Raw genomic sequence first — 7026 nt, 5'->3', positions numbered from 1 at the left:
GTTTATAATGGTGCTTTATAGCGGAACAAGCTATTTTATGCAAATTAATATGTCTTTTAAGACTATGTAATTTCTCTTTTTATTTATTTATTCATTCAGAGGGACAGAGGGAGAGAGAGAGGCAGAGGGAGACAGAAAGCGAGAGAGAGAGGGAGGGGCAGAAGGAGAGAGAGCGAGAACCTTAAGCAGGTTCCATACCCAGTGCAGAGTGTGATGTGGGGCTCGAACTCTCAACCCTGAGATCCTGACCTGAACGAAAACCAAGAGTCGCACACTTAACCGACTGAGGCAGCCAGGTTCCCCTGTAATTCCTCCTTTTAAAGAGCATTCCCTCAGGGGCTCCTGGCTGGCTCAGTCATGTAAGTTGTTGGTTGTAAGTTGGAGCCCCATGTTGGGTGTAGAGATTAAATTAAAATAAAACTTAAAAAAATAAAAAATAGAGTATTCCCTCATACAAGTTTGTGAACTTTATCATAGCAGGGTAATTGCATTCAGGTGGCTCTGCTTTGCAAGAATTCCAGTGCATGACAGTTTTAAAATTCTTCCTTAAAGGAGATTATTATGCCAATATGATTTACAAGTACTTATCAGAAATTATGAAATTTTTGCATAAATACTGGAATCCTTAAAATTAGGTAGTCATTTCAAACAATACTACTTTCAGATGGTCCCTTTTATTTAGAAACTCTACACCTCTTTGGTTTGATGAAAAGTCATGTAGCTTTTCTTCAGCTTATCTAAAAAAAAAAAAACTGCCTAAATTATAGTTTTTTTGAAGATGTATTTATTTATTTCAGAGAGACAGTGACTGTGTGGGGGAAAGAGGCAGAGGGAGAATCCCAAGGAGACTCCCTGCTGAGTGGGAGCCCTAGAGGGAAGCTCAGTCCCACAATCCCGAGATCATGACCTGAGCCAAAATCAAGAATTGGACACTTAACTGACTGAGCAACCCAGGCATCCTGATTTTTTAAATAACAAATACACTGCCCACTCGCAGAGACCTGGGGGAGTGGGTGTCGCCTACTAGCCTTCCTTGTCATTTGCTGACATTTTACAAATGCTGCTGTGCTATTGCTCTTGGTATCCCTATATGCCCTTTTGCTGGAGCTGCCATTCCTCAGTCTCGGGTTTTTTTGTTTTGGTTTTGTTTTTGTTAGACGGGAGAGAGGGGCAGAGGGAGAGAAAGAAACCCAATCCCAAACAAACTCCATGCCCAGTGCAGAGCCCAACCTTGGGGTAGAACTCATGACCCTGAGATCATGACCTGAACTGAAATCAATAGCTGGGGCACCTAACTGACTGAACCACCCAGATGCCTCTCAGCATTTAATTTTTTTTATTATCCATTCCATTGCTTCTCAGCCCATTATTAGCAATCGAAGATCCTGTACTTGCCCTTAGTCTTTCAAGGTAGCTGCTTAGATGGGGACTCCTTTCACAATAACTAATGTCTTTTTTTTTTTAAAGATTTTATTTATTTATTTGACAGAGATCACAAGTAGGCAGAGAGAAAGGGGGAAGCAGGCTCCCGCTGAGCAGAGAGCCTAATGTGGGGCTTGATCCCAGGAGCTAAAGGCAGTGGCTTAATCCACTGAGATACCCAGGCCCCTCAGCTAATGTCTTCAAGTCAACAGTTTATCTGTGTCTGGAGAATGTGGTTTGTATGTGAGTTTCAACTACTGAAATTGTATTTGTAAATAAAATACTAGTAGATTGAAATTCCATTGTTTTCTCTGTAGGATCAACTACAGAATGTTCTTGTACCTGTGTTTTAGTTCTTGCTGCACCAATAAGAGATTTCACAATGGAAGGCAACCCTTCTGTGCTGAAAAGTGTATGGCTACGTAACTTTCCAGAGGGATCTAGAAGTCTATCCAATAAATCAGTTCCAACCACATTTGGGTTCATAGAGTTTGGGTATTTCTGTATTGTAGCTGTTATAACAGTTTCCTATAGGTGGTCAAAGATGCTCTCTGAAGTCCAGATATTCATGGTGCTGGCAGCCTGCCTGATGTCTAGGCAGTGCTGAGGGAAAAAGAGACCAAAAAGTCACACTTGACCCTACCTCATCCCCAGCCGCCCCACTGCTGTTGAGTTTGTTTTAAATAATCTCTTGCTGCATAGGGAGAAGGTAGGTCTCTGCATCTTGTGTTGTTTCTGGTGGTGTGTGTAGTACAAGCCCAGATGCTAGGTTTCTGGGATATGTGTTTCCAAATCACATGGGCAGGTGAGGATGATGGTCTACCAAATTTTCAATATATGTAATGTTTAATGATAGTAATTCATCTGACTACTTGGGAGGGCAGAAAGGAAGAACACTAGATTTTGCCCATTCCCAACAGCAATTGATCTGGCTCTTCCCTGCTGAGCTTGTGGGGTAGCAACCAGTATCACCACTTGGCAGAGGGGAATAGAAACGGGGTAAGCCAGGAATTCTATGCAGTTTCCCCCCGAGATTCACACTGACTGAAAAGACACATGAAGCTGGTCAGTGAAGTGGAGGACACCCTCTGTTGTCTGACGAACTCTGAATGGCCCAGGCTGGAGAGTGGCCTTTCTCTGCCAGTCCCCTCCATGGCTGCTACAGTAAGCTGAAAGAGGCATTCAAACTTAAAAGTCCAGATAAATTCATAACCTGTCACATACTAAATATGCAGTTTCATTTTTACATAGGGGAGATACTTCTCTGGCCAAAATTATATCCAAGAAACCAAGTTATAGAAAAACTTTACTTGGGATGTGGGTTTTTATGTTTTCATACCTACTTTCATCTGTAGGCTGCCCTTTACAGATTATCTTCATTACTGGAAAAAATTCCTCAATAGTTTTTGTAGCCAGATCAGATCTTTAATTAAATCTCTGCAGATAAACAATAAAGACAATTTCCCTAGTGAATGGGATGGATGATGTTGATATTTTAACTGTGGGTCTGTGTTGACCTCCCTTGTTCTACTAGCATGCAGCCAGGTGAGGCCTGCAGTCCACGTTGAGTCCCCTGTGAGGATGAGCAGCCATGAAAGACATTGCTGTGTTGCTGGCCCACCAGCATTCCAGAACTTACATTATATGATATATTTTTGTATTTAATTTACCAAATAAGTATATTCCTTATTTGAAATGAATGTATACTACTTGGAAATCTGAGATTTTGGATGTTGTATTGATTTATATTGACTGCCTATTTAAAATTGTGATAGAATTTTAAACATGTTTTTTCTTATGATGGTAATATGTATGCAGTTAGAAAAAAACAATGTAGGAAGTGAAAGTGCCCTTTTTTTTTTTTAAGATTTTATTTATTTATTTGACAGACAGAGATCACAAGTAGGCAGAGAGGAAGGGAAGCAGGCTCCCTGCTGAGCAGAAAGCCTGATGTGGGGCTTGATCCCAGGACCAGGACCATGACCCGAGCTGAAGGCAGAGGTATCAACCCACTGAGCCACCCAGACGCCCGGAAAGTGCCCTCTTCCCACCACTTAGTGTGTTCACTGCTGACTGATCACACACAAAGTCCAATCCCATTTCTTTCTAAGTGGTTTTCCAGTTATTTTCTAGATTTTGTTCCTAATGTGAATGCAGTCTTTGCCCCATTATATTTCCTAACTAGCTTTGCCTGATACATGTAAAGAGCTGAAGGGGCTCCTGCGTGGCTCAGTCGTTAAGTGTCTGCCTTCGGCTTAGGTCATGATCCCAGGGTCCTGGGATCGAGCCCCACATCGAGCTCCCTGCTCAGCAGGAAGCCTGCTTCTCCCTCTCTCACTCCCCTGCTTGTGTCTCTGTCAAATAAATAAAATCTTTAGCAAAACGAAAAGAGCTGAAAATCATGGTGACTTGGCCACTTTCTAATATTTATTAACCTCATTGTTTGGTTTTGATTGTGTTGACCATATGAATACACAGAAAAGGTGGATGTCTGCAATCCAAGGGGACAGGTCCTCAAAAAAAAAAAAAAGAGGAACAAAATACTGAGTTCCAGCCTCTAGGACTGCAAGAAAATAAATTTCTGTTCCAGCCACCTTGTCTGTTATTTTGTTGTGGCAGCCCTAGCAAACTAATATGTAGTGTTAAATACTTTTTCTTTAAAATCTAGTTCCCTGTTGATGGGACACTGTTTCCAGCCTTTTACTACTTTCCAGCCTTTTACTACTACAGACAAAGCTAATGTGACTAACCTGGTACATATTTTTTACATATGCAGCTTTATCTGTAGGAAAATTAGAATCTTTATTGCTCTTGACAAAATATATAGGAATTATAATTTGCATCACCATCAGAACTGACAGTAACTATGCCCTTTCCCACTCCATCCTTGCTAATAGTGTGTTGTTTCCAGTTTTCGACTATTATAAAAAAATATGCCAGGAACATTTGCATACAAGTCTTTAATGGACATATATTTTCTTTTGGGTAAATGACTAGGAGTAGAAGTTATATATATGTTTAACCATTTTTAAGATTTTTAAAAATTTGAGAGAGAGCACAAGGAGGGGCAAGAAGAAGAGGGAGAAGCAGACTCCCCATAGGGATCCCAGGACCCTGGGATCATGACCTAAGCCAAAGGCAGACACTTAAAATAACTGGAGCCACCCAGGCATCCTTATACATGATTAACTTTTTAAGAAGCTGCTAAAGTGTCTTCCAAGGTGGTTGTGCATTTTGTATTCACACCAGCCATATAAGAGTTCTTGTTCTTCCACATCCTAGCTAACACTTGGTATTGGTTAGTCTTTTCCATTTCAGCCATTCTACTAGTGTGTCATATGTAACGCCTTCTGTTGAGGTTTTAATTTGCATTTCCCTAAAGGCTAATGATGTTGACTATCTTTACATGTGATTATTTGGAATCTGTCTTTTTTGGTGATTTTCCCAAAAATGTGTCCTTTAAAAAAAAACCTGTGTTGTTTTCTTAAGAGTTGAGAGTTCTTTATATATTCTGGATACAAGTCCTTTATGAGGTGAATATTATCTCCCAGTTTCTGTCTTGTCTTTTCTTTTTTTTTTTATTTTTTCAGTGTTCCAAGATTCATTGTTTATATACCACACCCAGTGCTCCACGCAACACGTGCCCTCCTTAATACCTACCAGCCTCACTCATCGCCCCCACCGCCTCCCTTCCAAAACCCTCAGTTTGTTTCTCAGAGTCCATAGTCTCTCATGATTTGTTTCCCCCTCCAATTTCCCCCAATTCACTCTTCCTTTCCTTCTCCTAATGTCCTCCATGTGTCTTTTCATTTTCTTAACAATATATTTTGAAGAGCAAACATTTTAGTTTTGATAAAAATCTGTTGTATTCATTTGTTCTATTATGCTTTTGGTGTCTTGGCCCAGCTCAAGGTCACAAAAGATTTTTTCCTTCATCTAGAAGTGTTATAGTTTTAGATTTACCCTTAGGTCTAGGATCCATTTTGAGTTAATTTTCATATATGGTACAAAGTATGGACCCAAAGTTATTTTGCGCAGGGGGAAAGTGGAAGCATGTGGCCTTCCTCTTCTAGTACCACTTGTTGAAAAGGCTATCCTTTCTCCATTGTAAGCAACAACAAAACCAAAAAACTTAAATGCCTATGTGTGGGCTTATTTCTGGACTTGGTTCTGTTCTAATGATCTATTTATCTATCCTGACACCAATACCCATGCTGTTTTTATGTAGTGTATGTAATTTATAATAATTCCTCAAGTAGTGCTAATGGTCCAAATTTCTTCTTTTTCATGTTTGTCTTAGCTATGCCAAGTCTATTGCTTTTCATATAAAACTTAGGATCAGCTTGTCAATTTCTACCAAAATCAAACCTAGTATTTTAATTGAGACTGCACTGGATCTGCGTTATCAATCTGGGAAGAACTGACATCTTAACAGTATTGACGATATTCTAGCCCATAAACAAGGTTCATCTTCCCATTTATTTCTGTCTTCCATCTCTCTCAGCAATATTTTGTAGTTTACAGTGTACAGATCTATGAAATCTTCTGTTAGTATTTCAAACTTACAGTAGCTTTGGTGCTATTGTAAGTATTTTCAAATTTCAAATTCTAATTGTTTGCCGCTAGTAAATAGAAATATGACTGATACTGAATTTACATCCTATAGCCTTGCTAAACTCACTTAATAGTTCTAATAGCTTTTTAAAAAATTTCATCAAGTTTTCTACATCTAGGGATGCCTGGGTGGCTCAGTCAGTAAAGTGTCTGCACTCAGCTCAGGTCATGGTCCCAGGGTCCTGGAATCAGGCCCTGCACTGGGGCCCTCCCCACCAAGCAGTGAGCCTGCTTCTCCCTCCCTCTCTGCCCCTCTCCCTGCTTGTGCTCACTCGCTCTCATAAATAAAATCTTTTGTAAAAGTTTTGGGGCACCTATGTGGCTCAGTTAGTTAAGTGTCTCAGTTAGTTGTCAGAGTCCTGGGATCCAGCCCCACTCCAGGACTCTGTGCTCAGGGAGGGGTTTGCTTCTCCTCTTCCTCAGTGCTCTCCTTCCCTCTCCTGCTCTCTCTCAAATAAATAAATAAAAATTTTTTTTTTTTTTTAAATTTTCTACATCTGTGGTCATGTTTTTGGTGAAGAAAGAGTTTTACTCCTTCCTTTCTAACCTGGATGCCTTGTCTTTTTCTTGCCTGATTGCACTGTTTAGAACCTCCAGGAGAGTACTAGAAATAAATGGTCAGAAGTCTGTATCTTGTGTCTGATCTTAGGAGGAAAGCATTCCATCTTTTATATTAATTAGGACTTTAGCTGAGCTTTTTATAGATGCCCATCATCAGATTAAGGAAACCCCTTTCTATTCTTACTTCCCTGTGAGTTCCTATCAGGAACAGATGTTGGATTTTGTCCTATCCTCTTTAATCATATATTGAGATGATCATATATTTTTTTGTCTTTTAATTTGTTAGTATGGTGAATTTCAGTGGCTGATTGATTTTCCAATGTTAAACCAATTGTGCATTCCTAGGATAAAACCCAATTGGTCATGATGCTCTAATACTTTTTGTTGGATTTGATTTGCTAAAATATTGTTGAGAATTTTTGCATGTGT

This window comes from Mustela putorius, unplaced genomic scaffold, assembly GCF_011764305.1.
Source record: "Mustela putorius furo isolate JIRA1106 unplaced genomic scaffold, ASM1176430v1.1 tig00000224_pilon_pilon_pilon, whole genome shotgun sequence".
NCBI lineage: Eukaryota > Metazoa > Chordata > Mammalia > Carnivora > Mustelidae > Mustela > Mustela putorius.
This window is presented reverse-complemented; position numbering follows the sequence as displayed.